We start from the raw sequence: 12,720 nt of genomic DNA, 5'->3' as shown, positions 1-12,720 counted from the left end.
ACATTGTTGGTAGCCTGTTCCTGCCTGCACCCTGTCCTGCTCTTCTGCCAGAGATCCTGACCTCACCTGACTCCCTGCCTTGGACCTAGCTTCAAGTTTGATGGACAGCCTCCATACCGCACCCTCAACCTCGGACTGGACTCGGACCTCGCCGCATGGTTAACCCTCGGGACCAGCACAGTGGGTGATATGAAAATGCAACACATATAAATGAAATACAGCAGCCAAAGAAACTAAATGAGAAAGGGTCAGCGCTCCTAATCAACAGGGCATGTCTTTTGTTCCTCGGACATATTCCTGGTCATTTCCTATGATAAGGGTATAGCGATATATCATTAAAACATGCTGATGCTTGGGAACATATTAATGCTATTATCTTGAACAGGAAGGGTAGATATGCAGATCACATAACTGCTTTCAAGAAGGAGTTAACATTTGCAGAAGATCCTGTGAATTAACTGTCTTAAGGATATTAGTAGTAGCACAGTGGAAGTGTTTGCCTTATGCTAATATTTAATTGGTCTCAACTTCGTCTACTGTGTTAAACATTTGATGCCCTCCTTTATATTGAATTCTGGATTCTGCTGTGACTAATTTACTGTTTGCTTATAGGAGTGAAACATATGGTCCGCCTATTAAGCAATGGTTTTTGCTACACCTATTGGTCTGGAATGATTTCAGTTGCCAACTCATGCAATAAATTATCACTGCCAGAGGTAGATAACCTGTTTGGGGCATAATTTCTCTCTAAGAAAATAGGAAAATGGCCAGCATGACAGTAACTGTTGTGACATTAATTTGATTGTTGAACTACAGCATAATGACTTGTTTCCAACTGACCTAGAAAATGGACGCACTTCATTTGAGCATCCGTTTCAAACTGAGATGATAGCCAAGTATCCTGACCATACCACCTCCATGCCAAAATCCTCTCGACTTACTATTAACAAAACCAGGGCAAGGTCAAACTTTGTTGCTTTAGGGTGACAATTGATTCGCTTCCCGCATTCATTTGTATGTGCTATGGTACTGCAAAAAAATCTAGCTTTTTCCAAATGAACTCACCCATTAAAAACACAAAAACATTAAGTACATAGGAACCTGCTGGATCAGGCCAACCAAATGTGCTCACAGTGATCAACCAAATGCCTGTGGGAAATCCACAAGCATGACCCAACCGCAAAAGCACTCTCACCACCTGCAGTTTCCAGCAACTGGTGTTCAGAAGCATATTCATCCAGCCATGGAGGGAGCTCATAGCCATCATGGCTAGTGGCCACTGATAGCCTTTAGCTCCACGAGTTTGTTGAATCCACTTTTAAAGCCATTCAAGTTGGTGGCCATCACTACTTCCTGAGGGAGCAAGTTCCATAAACTCACTGGCCTGTAATTCCATTCCCTCCAACATGTCTCAGGTGAAGATAGGAACATCCTATTCCATCCCCTCCAACTTTTCTCTGATGAAAATGGTGACATCCAAAGGGGGAGTGGGACAGCCTGGGATCAAATCAGAAACTAGGATGGTTTCTGTAACTCTGGGACTGTCCTTGGAAAATCAGAATACTCTGAGGGTCTGGAATTTCCTGCATCCTTCCTTGAACCCCTTAAAAAAGAAAAAAAAAAATGGTGCTAGATTGGCTACTTTCCAGTTCTCAGGTATGAAAAGTGATCTGAGGGACAAGTTATGTATTTTCAATAGAAGATCAGCCATTTCACATTTGCGTTCATTGAGAATTCTCGTGTGGATGCCATCCAAACCCGGTGATTTTACATTTTTTGTTTTGTCTACCAGGCCTGGAACGTCAACTCTTGTCACCACTACCTTCCTTATTTCCACAGATTCACCTCCTGTAAAGTTTAGTTTAGGCACTGGGATCTGCCCTATCTTCCAGGACCCCATAACTACATTTCCCCATATTATTTGGGTCAACATGCACCATGACTACTGACTCCTCCCCAGCACTATCAAGCAGGCTATTTAGGGGACAGGGGACATCTGCAACCTTTGTACCAGACAGGCAATTCACTCTGCAGTCTACTTGCCCACCCAAGTATCTACACACCTGTGGCTTACATGGATGGATTACAGATTCTTGCCCCATGGTTCCAGGATAAGGGGAGGATTTTCCAGAGCAGCCTGGCACCTCTTAAATTTTGGTACTTCAGGCATGTACCATCTGCTGGGTTAGGCTGGATCTTAGCCTAGATTTTCAAAAGAGAGCTGAAGGACATTCTGATTCCAGAACTGATGTCTTCTAGTTTCCCTGTTGACATTCTGACGATCCTGATCATTATCTGTGCAATAGGTTACAGGTGGCATGAATGAAACAGGTGACATAAACAATATGGTTGAAAAGCTTCTGTAAATAGCTAATTTATATTTGTTTTCCCAATCTAAAATTTACTGCGAGGAGCAGAACAAAGAGAGGGAAGGACAAGTGTCAGAAGAGATGGATGTGGACAAATGTGGTTACTTAACTTTGTCCATAATTGGGCGTAATCAAAGTTAATAGAGCAGAGGCCTTGTGAAACCACACAATATGTAGGTGTCAAAATAAAATCTATGATTCTAGAAATACGCGGAGCAAACTTTCCCTTGGATATGTGAAATTAGAGCAGCTCACAGCCCACTTTTCTTGGAAGCCTTCTACAAAGGAAGTATAAAAGCGAGTTCGTTTCCTGGGGAAACCACATCTGCAATGTATATTTGAGGGGGGAAAGAATCCCTTTGGTGAAAAAGTTTCTCTTTATATGCTAATTGTCTCAGTTCAAAGAATAGCTCAGTTGCTCAAAATGTGAACAAAAGTGGGCAAGTGGGAAGGGAGAAACTAAAAAGCAAGATTTCATGGCAAGCGGCGGTAAAAGAAGCAGCAACAAGCCAGAGGAGGAGAAGGTACCCAACCATCATTAGGCATTCCTTCTTCCCCCGCCTTGCCACATCATTCTTCATAGCTGAAGGGGAGAAGCATGCATGGAAAGAAAACTAGATTATATTTTGTCACCTCAGTGATCTCTGACAGATAAGTTTGTCAAGTAAATGTACAAAAGCAAATATATCTTTAAGGGGCATAAACAATGTACAAATGGCTATTGCTGGTGATTCTTCACTCTCTCTTGGAAGTTAATTTCCTGGAGAGTTTGCTGCTGTCGTCTCAACTCAGTACATAGCAACTTCTTAATGTGCTAATGCTGAACAGGTTAGTAGAACGAATGAGAATAACAAGCCCACCCCCAACAATCCAGTGTGGCATTTCCCCCCCCCCCCCCCCGCTTTGTTTACAAGTTTCACTACATTGTGGTTGGGAAATGGTCTCATGGTTCTTCATAGCACTGAACATAGTGAAAATCAGTGTCCAAAACAAGGCAGAATTAGCACTGACATTTTCTGACCAGAGATGCCTGAAGAAAGGAAAGCTATCACTGATAACCAAATCTGTACTACTGTTTTTTGTTTAGGAAGGAGCTATTTGCATGTCGAGGTCCCCAAGACACCCCCCCCCCAAAGAAAAACACAATTGACACTTAATTTTTGTTTAAGGTTTTTGTCATAATTTGGCCACAACTTTATTTAAATTACAGCAATGTGAGTGGTTGCTTAGGCATTGGTAGCACTAACTGCCCCCGCACGGGGACAGCTCTGACATTCGCACCCCCCGCGAAGTCAGGAAGGGTAAGACACCTGGGGAGAGAGACGGGACTGGGAATCATGCCTCACCTCTCCCCAGAATGCTCCCAGGGGCTTGCATGGCCCTAGCCCCTTGCCAGGGGGTTTTGGACAAAAGCATGGGGGATCCCCTGGGTTCCTTTAACGGAAAACCCCTGAAGCAGCAGTAGCAGCATTTTGGAGGGGCAGGCACAACCGAATCCATATCCCTCCACCACCAGCAGCATTTTGGAGGGGCAGGCACAGCCGAATCCATACCCCTCCACCAGCAGCAGCATTTTGGAGGGGCAGGCACAGCCGAATCCATACCCCTCCACCAACCAATTCCAAGACCAATGCCTAACCGCAAACCTTACAAGTTGTGACGATTTGCTACGCAGTAGGCAAAAAACCAAGTGGCACACACTAATCAGCCAAATGGACAAAATTCCTACCGGGCCCCTGCCCCAAAGCAGACGACCCCATGACAGGCATAGCAAGGTCAAGCAAACAGCCTAAAATTAGGGAAGGGAGGGCGGGTGATCCGAAGTAAGCAGCGAAAAGAGGAAGTTCGTCGCTGCGAGAATTGTATTTAACAAATAGGGCTGTCAATCAACAAATGGCAACATCTAGATTTCCCCAGTAACAGCCCGCCCCTGCTTAAAGGATGACCAAACCATTTGCCTAGCGACAGTGAGGTGTCTCGTCAGCCCCGCCCGCAACCTGTGCTCTCCATGAGGGAGAACACACTTAACAGGAAATAGTTTTACATGGGCCCTTAGTTCTGAAGATGTTTTCTTTTTTCCAAAAAAATAAATAAATGCCCCAATTAGGGGTGTATTGCAATGATATTCAACGATGAGGCCTTGAACAGGCTTTTATTTTACTCTCACATATCCAGCCCTTCTCTCTGCACTCTCTCTCTCTCTCTCTCTCTCTCTCTCTCAGACGCACACACAAGTTATCCTACAGCAGTGGAGATGAGGGTCTTATTAGTCACATCCAGTTTTCAGAAGAAGAAGAGGAGGAGGAGGAGTTTGGATTTGATATCCCGCTTTATCACTACCCTAAGGAGTCTCAAAGCGGCTGACATTCTCCTTTCCCTTCCTCCCCCACAACAAACACTCTGTGGGGTGAGTGGGGCTGAGAGACTTCAGAGAAGTGTGACTAGCCCAAGGTCACCCAGCAGCTGCATGTGGAGGAGAGGAGACGCGAACCCAGGTCCCCAGATTACGAGACTACCGCTCTCAACCGCTACACCACACTGGCTAAAGCACTGAGGCTCAAGTTAGGACTCCTCCAGATGATCTGTTCACTGAACATTCATCCTGATTTGCTCACACAAAGCTTGTGTAGAATAGTTAGAATAGAATAGTCCATTAGAATAGTCTGATTTTCATTGTCCATTCATTCTGTCTTGTTTTATGTGAGTTTGTACACCAATGGACATTCATCCTGAATTCATCCCAATTTGCTTGGACAGTGGTTGTGCGACTTCATTCATCCCAAACTTTTCAGTGCATTTCCCCATCACTTTCCTGTCTTCAAGAAGTCCAGGTCCAGGGTTCTTTTAAGTGGATTTGCTGTGCGAGGGCAACAGAACATTTTAACTGTGCAAACCTAAATTTCCAGTGTGCTCTTGATGCCTCCCACAAGCTACTGACTTGGAAACACGATATCAGCTGTGTTTGTTACACATGTATCTATAATACACAAAGGAGTGCAAATTTAATGTTAAAAATGGTTTCATTGCATAACACATGCTGATCTCTATCAAAAGCCCTTTACATTTAGAACCTCCACTGTGCACAAAATGCTAGCTTCATGCAATTTTTATTTTATTTTAGCTGAATTTTGTGTGTAATGACAACCTAAATAAGCCATTAAAGAAGGTTTCTGTTCACTTGGGGGAGACGAGTTTAGCGTATTCCCCTTGGCATGTTGCTGATATACAACTGCTAGGGAGCGATACATCTCCAAAGGTAAGAAACCTGTTTTATCATTTTGGAAATAATAAACGTCAACACATAAAATAACAGGGCCGTTATATTTAATAGTCTGTTGACACGGATTGGCAGGAATGGTGGCAGCTTCTTAATGACCTGAAGGTTCATCGCAGAACACATCACTTCAAAGACTCAATAATTGTCATGTCACATTATAAAACTGGCAACAATGAAGGGGCCGTGGAAATGAGACAGAATAGGCTCAAGCTAAGTGACTCATGGAAAGCATATCCCTTTGCTTAAAGGTAATTGTCGCTGTGCCACTGAATCACTACTTCTCTCCCACTCTCCTCCCCTCAGAACGTTGTCTGGTCCCCGCCCTTCAACAAGTAGTTCTTTATTGATCATTTTGACATGTTTTCCTTAGTCAGCTAAATTAATTTCACATATTTGAGAGTGCGTCTACAGAAAAACAAGACTAAGAACACTAGTCAGCTCCATTTTGGAGCTAACTTTTGTTGAATGAAAGATTTAGTCAGCCACCACTGTTTTAATCAGCAACGGGGAGATGAGGGCTCCCTGTTTCCCTGAGAGATATGGTATATTTGGCCCCTCAAAGTTCCAGAGATTCCTCCAATGGGGAAAGTGGATCACACTGAAGCTCTAGATGCATAACAGAGCAAACAAAGCCCCTGGTTAGCGGCCAGAAGTATTGCAAGATTTGAAGAAGTGCAGCATCTGAAGGGTAATTATCTTCTGGTCTGGAAGGGGCTGATTATGTCAGTTTGTTGAAAAATGCAGACCAAACCATTTCCCCTCCATCTCTAGCTAAAAGGCATATGGCCAGAATCCATAGAGCAATGCACCTAGTGACATGCACTCATGGAGAGTTTGGCCTACTGTCTCTTGGAACACGATCCTCCGTGCAACATAGCCAACATCTTAGCAAACCAAAGAGGGGACTTTCTAAAGCAGTTTGTGATATTGCATGGAGATCTGAGGTTCAAGCTCTTGAGCATACCCACATCAACGATTTTATTCTTGTCTTCTGTTTAGATCCTGCACCCTTCCATTATCTTCACAAGAATTCAGTATATTATTTTGTTTTTATTTTGTCTACTAACATCCCACTTGTAGAGAAGGCCCAATATATTTTGCTGCCTGAGGCAGGGCAGCAAATGGTTTCCCTTCTCACCAAAGGGCACAATACCCAAAGCCAGTCAAGTTATTTTAGAAACTGAGGCACAAAACCATAGGCACATCTCTCTCTTTCTCCCTGGCAGAAAAAGACACAATAATAGATCAATGAATAATCTGATGTTTTTTCATATCACCCAAGATTAGGTGGCTGAGGCCATTGTATCACTCTGTCTGTTATGGCTGGCCCTGCCCATCAGTAATGTTTGTGGCAGGTCTCTTGTCTATGACAACATCTTTCTGTCCACATCAGATGTCAGAGAAATAAGCTACTATGTGACATTTAGAAGACCTCTAAAGGCAGCCCTTTTTGGGGAGTTTTTAATGACTAATGTATTAATGTATTTTAACCTTCTGTTGGAAGCTACCCAGAGTGGCTGGGGAAACCCAGCCAGATAGGCGGGGTAGAAATAATAAATTGTTGTTGTTGTATGTTATATTCATACTAGTTAACAAGTAAAATGATAAAGGTATGAACCAAAGATGTAAAATCAAAGATTAAAAAACAGCTAAAAAATGAACGCATTAGCAGAAAAGCAGATCAGTAAAACCCTTGACAATTTTGGCATTTCCCCAAACCCTTCTTAAAAAGCCAATTTGGACCATGTACCAGAAGGCAGGCAAAAATTGAACTAGACAGTCCCTGGCAAGGGTTTTCCACAGTATTTATATTACAGAGCTTTTATGCATTAGTATATTGTATGGTGAGTGTTTTCTCTGTGAGACAAAGAATTAAAAACATAATTCGTATAAATCAAAAAGGCAATAGATGTTCTCATTTCTCTGACATATCTTTTCAGCTTTTTTTGCTAATGCATATCCTCCCTATTTTTATATTCCATTTATGGTTGATGGTTGGTTGATGTTGTGCATTTTTATGACATTAATCCCAAAACTAAATTAATCATGAAAATTGAAAGGTAATACAATTTGGAGAGAATATAGGTATTGTTTGTTTTTGAAGCAGGGAATAACAAAAGTACATTACAGAAAAATTGTCATTAGTGTCCTAATTCCCCCCAATGTCACCTGCACATTCATTTTTTCCCTCTTTGGCAAATATTGAAAATATTAGGATGCTAACATGCCTACCATCACTAAGAATGAAACAAAACATTTTAAGAAACCTGGTCAAGTTCGTCCACCCTCAACCCATGTCTGATGTCATTATGTTGCTCACCATCCGTTAATTCCACTGATGTAGCTGGGGGATGACAGTCTTAACCCTGCCACTCTTCCTTCCATAGTCCCTTTGGGGAAGGTCCATAGCTCAGTGGTAGAACATCCACTTTGTATGCAGAAGGTCATAGGTATCTCCAGGTAGGGCTGGAAGAGACTCCTGTCTGAAATCCTGGTGAGTCAGTTTAGACAATACTGAGCAACGTAGATGAACCATTAGGTCTGGCTTGGTGTGAGTCAGCTTCCTATGTCTCTAGCACAATTTCTGCTGCGTTGCACATTGTATCAATGCAGTGTGTACTGATGCCATGATACAGCTTAAATAGGCATGATGAAGGAGGAGAGGGAGACTTAACATGGGGCTTAAGTTTTGGCTAGAAGCCCAGTCTTTCTCATAATCCTCTGAAATATGAGGACTATAGCACAATGTTATAGCAATTGCCTTGTATGCCGATGGTCCTGGGTTCAATCCCTGGTATTTCCAGGTAGGGCTGGGAATGATTCCTACCCCAAACCCGAGAGTCAGAATAGACAATTAGATGGACCAATAGTTTGACTCAATAGTGGGAATTATTAGGTTGTTCTTGTTTTTATTATGTATTCTGTGTTTTAATACTGTGATTTTTTGTTGTGAACCACTCTGAAGGTACAGGGCAGTATACAAATTATAATAATAACAATAACTAATAATAATAATAATAATAATAATAATAATAAAAAAAAAAAAATACAGCAGCTTCTTATCTTTCTCATTTATTTTCATGATCTAGCACCAAGGTTTCCAGTCCCTGATTCATATCACATTAGAGAGCTCTGACAAATCCTAACTATTTGTGACCCACAAACATCATATAAATCTGACAAAATGTGAACCACAATGGGCTGATCACAAGGTGAACCAGTACAGAATACTGAACCATAGTCACTGCAAACCAATAAAGCTGTAACAAATATTTTTGTTTTATCCAACTCAATTCTTAGCCACTTGTGCCAAATGCACTGAGTATCACATTTGTCACCAGTGTACTGGATTGAGTTTAAGTGCCTAACTGAAGATAGGAGTGATTGATTTTGTTAAATGAATCAAGTTACATAGAAGTTTGCTTATTTTAATTTAGTGAGGGCCTAATACAATTAATCATAAATATTCCATGTGCCAGCCCAACTATTTATAGCATCAAATCATACAGATGGTGATTTGAACCGTATCTTCGGCTTTAATTCTAATTGTTGTTTTCCTTTTTTTACCAGTTGTGGTTCCACGCTGTGAGATTCACTCATTTGGAAATACCTGGTGTCTTAGCTAACAGGAAAACAAGGACAACAGAAGCAACAGGTGATAAAACTGATAGTGTGCACTAAAACTCATGACATGAAATTATTCATCTTGCTGTATACATTCCAAATGTGGGAGATCAATTTGCCAGCTGACTGTTGTGTGGTCCCAGGTGGCTTTTCAGCCATTTAAAACCATATGCAGCCATTTGTCTATACACAATGCATCTCACAAACGAAACAGATTGCAGATATCCTGCTGTGGTTAACATGCAATCAATTATTTTGTAACTTTCTTTTTCATTGTAGGTGTTTCTGAAAATACGCTTTTAACTAGAGATGAGCCAAGCTGCTTAATTTAAACACACACAAACACACAACTTTCGATGTTTGTGCCAAGAAGAAAAAAGAGCTTCCGTATGAAAAGAAATGGGAACGCTTGGAACTTTATCAAAACTCTGCAACACTTTTAAATAAAATAAAATAAAGGCTTTAGTTGCTTCTGAAAACATCGCAGAGCTCAGAATCACAGAAGCATGGTTATCTTTGCATATGGGGAAAATAATTTGGGTTACAGCCTGCTATAGGCAGGAGTAGGGGAAGAAAATCAATTAAAATAGTGTTATAGTAGTCAAACCCAGACAATGGGAAAGAACAGACTGATGTAATGGTATAAACAGGAGGAAAACTATTTTAAGCAATATTTGACAACTGAAAATGCCAGGACATCTGAGAAGAAAATGGAAAAAACCAGAGAGGAAAATTAAAAGAACAAGTAAAAAAAAAGAACACAAAGTTTTCAGAGAAACAGAGAAATGATAACAGCTCAGAACTTAATCATTACCTTACTGTGACCCCTGCACTAGTCTCTGCAGTCCTATCCCCTGAATCAAACTAGGTTTTGATACTAGTCTGGGAAAGAAAAGCACCCTGAAAGAAACACCAGAGCAGCAGCAGCTCACTCAGTGGGGCAGCAATAGCATCCTAGTTTCATGCCACTTGGGATGCGGGTGGTGCTGTGAGTTAAACCACAGAGCCTAGGGCTTGCCAATCAGAAGGTCGGTGGTTCAAATCCCCATGACGGGGTGAGCTCCCATTGCTCGGTCCCTGCTTCTGCCAACCTAGCAGTTCGAAAGCACGAAGTGCCAGTAGATAAATAGGTACCGCTCCGGTGGGAAGGTAAACAGCGTTTCCGTGCGCTGCTCTGGTTCGCCAGAAGCGGCTTAGTCATGCTGGCCACATGACTCAGAAGCTGTACCCCAGCTCCCTCGGCCAATAAAGCGAGATGAGAGCCGCAACCCCAGAGTCGGCCACAATTGGACCTAATGGTCAGGGGTCCCTTTACCTTTACTATCATGCCAGTTACTGGCAGGGGTGCCAACTCAAATAAAATATTGTGGGGGCCTAGGTAAGCCCCGCCCCACATAATCACAGGACACAGGAACACACACCATTCAAATGGGAATGCCCATCAACTTTGTGGGCCCCCCAAAATATTTTATTGTGGGGGCTGAAGCCCCCATGGCCCCTAGGTGTTGCCTCCTATGCTTACTGGGATGACCAAGATGAAAATGACGCCGGGGTTTTGTGACTGCACCAGCTAGATGCTAGATTGGTTTTATGGATGCATCCAGACAGCCCCCACCTTGCTGGCACCTTGACCCTCCCCCTTCTAGGAAGCGGTAGTGATGCTGCTGCAAAAAGGCTATTGCTCCAGTGTGCCCCACTGCTCCTGCCCACAGGTGTGTGTGTGTGTATGTATTTGTGTGTGTGTGTGTGTGTGTGCATGTGTGTGTGTGTGTGTGCGTGCACATGGGTGTGGTTGGGCTCTAAATCTCCTTGGATCTTTAGAATACACCCCACTTGGCATGAACAGGGCAGGGTTCTTGGTTCATGAATGGGGCAGGCCTACATTTAATGAGCTTGGATTTGTTTGTTGAAATATAATCATGCTTTTCGTTGACCTACACCAAACAGTTGCTTGTTGAAAAACCTAACGGACCATAAATTCAACGCTAAGTAATTTGCTAAGATTGTGTGACATTACCATCTGACATTATGTATACTCTATTACCAAAAAGAAAAAAGAAAAAGAAAAATCCCTTTGCTTCAAGAAAAACACACACAGAACCTAATTAAAGGGCGAAGCCATATGTGTACACTGTTTTGAATTTTAAAAGATTTATGCTAACAAGATTAACTTCAATAATACTTGCATTGTATTGTATTTAGATGCTGGGTTAGTGATTAATGATCCCCCTCTCAACTGTAATAGATCTTTGAAGTCTATAATCCATCCAGTTTACTTCTTCTCTGGAGATAAATAATTGAAGTTTCCTATATATGACTCATAGCAATAGTTACATGCTTTGGTCACCTTAATGTTAAGAGGATCAGACAAATTCATGGAGGAGAATTGCTACTAAACCTAATGGCTATGTTACACCTCTACTGTTGGAAACAGCGATGATTCTTCTGGGAACTACAGGTGGGGAGGAAGCTCTTGAGCTCAGGTCCTGCAAGACATCTTGAGGGACTAGACCTCAAGATGTACATTTTCTTTCTGAATTATTTAATTTTCTCTTGTTTCAGTGGACGAAATGTTTGATTGTTCTATAAGCCACAACTGAAAAGTAGTTTTAAAAAGAAAGAGGATATCCTTTAAAATGTTTCATAAAAAATTAGGGATTTTATTCCATTACTGTTCCTAGATTATCCTAGAATGTCTGATTACAAAAACAAACAAACAACTGGCATGGAATCTACTCCATTTCCCAACTTCAAAATGGAAATGAACATTTCATACCATCATAATACCCATCTAATGATTGCAATTAAAATATGGCATTAAACCACTTGAACCTCCCATCTCATATTTGGGGTGCAAGCAGTGATCCATCGGCAAGAGGATATTGATTACTCTATTACCTTATAATTTCAAGTTAAAATGTGTGTTTATTTATTTATTTATTAGTTAGCTTCATTTGTCACATCATAGTATATACATCTCTAAACAATCTTCAGCATCCATTTAAAATAATATTCAAACACATCAGAAATACAACAAATTCATATAAAAATTCAAAACCAGTATAAAAAAATAAATAGGAAACAATTTGATCACATAAAAAGCTGAAACAACGTCACACCAGTTAAACCAATCAATCAACATCAAATGGCAGATTGAGTGGTGCTAAAATAATGTTAAAATATATTTAAAGGCCTGAGAGAATTTTTTTTAAGTATTTGGTGCTGAAAAGACAGGCCACTCTTTTCTTAGTTATGAAAGCCAAAGTGGTGTAGTGGTTAGTGTGTTGGACTAGTGCCTGGGTTTGTTTTGTTTTTTTCAAAAAAATTATTAATTTTCCAAAATTTTAAACAAACAAACATAAATCATAGCTGAACTTAGTCCCATCTTAATAATATTGTTAACTGCCTTCCTCAAATTCCCTTGACCAAATTTCATTATATATCGTCGTA

The sequence above is a fragment of the Podarcis raffonei genome, chromosome 3 (genome assembly GCF_027172205.1).
Source record: "Podarcis raffonei isolate rPodRaf1 chromosome 3, rPodRaf1.pri, whole genome shotgun sequence".
NCBI lineage: Eukaryota > Metazoa > Chordata > Lepidosauria > Squamata > Lacertidae > Podarcis > Podarcis raffonei.
Note: the sequence above shows the minus strand (reverse complement) of the source record.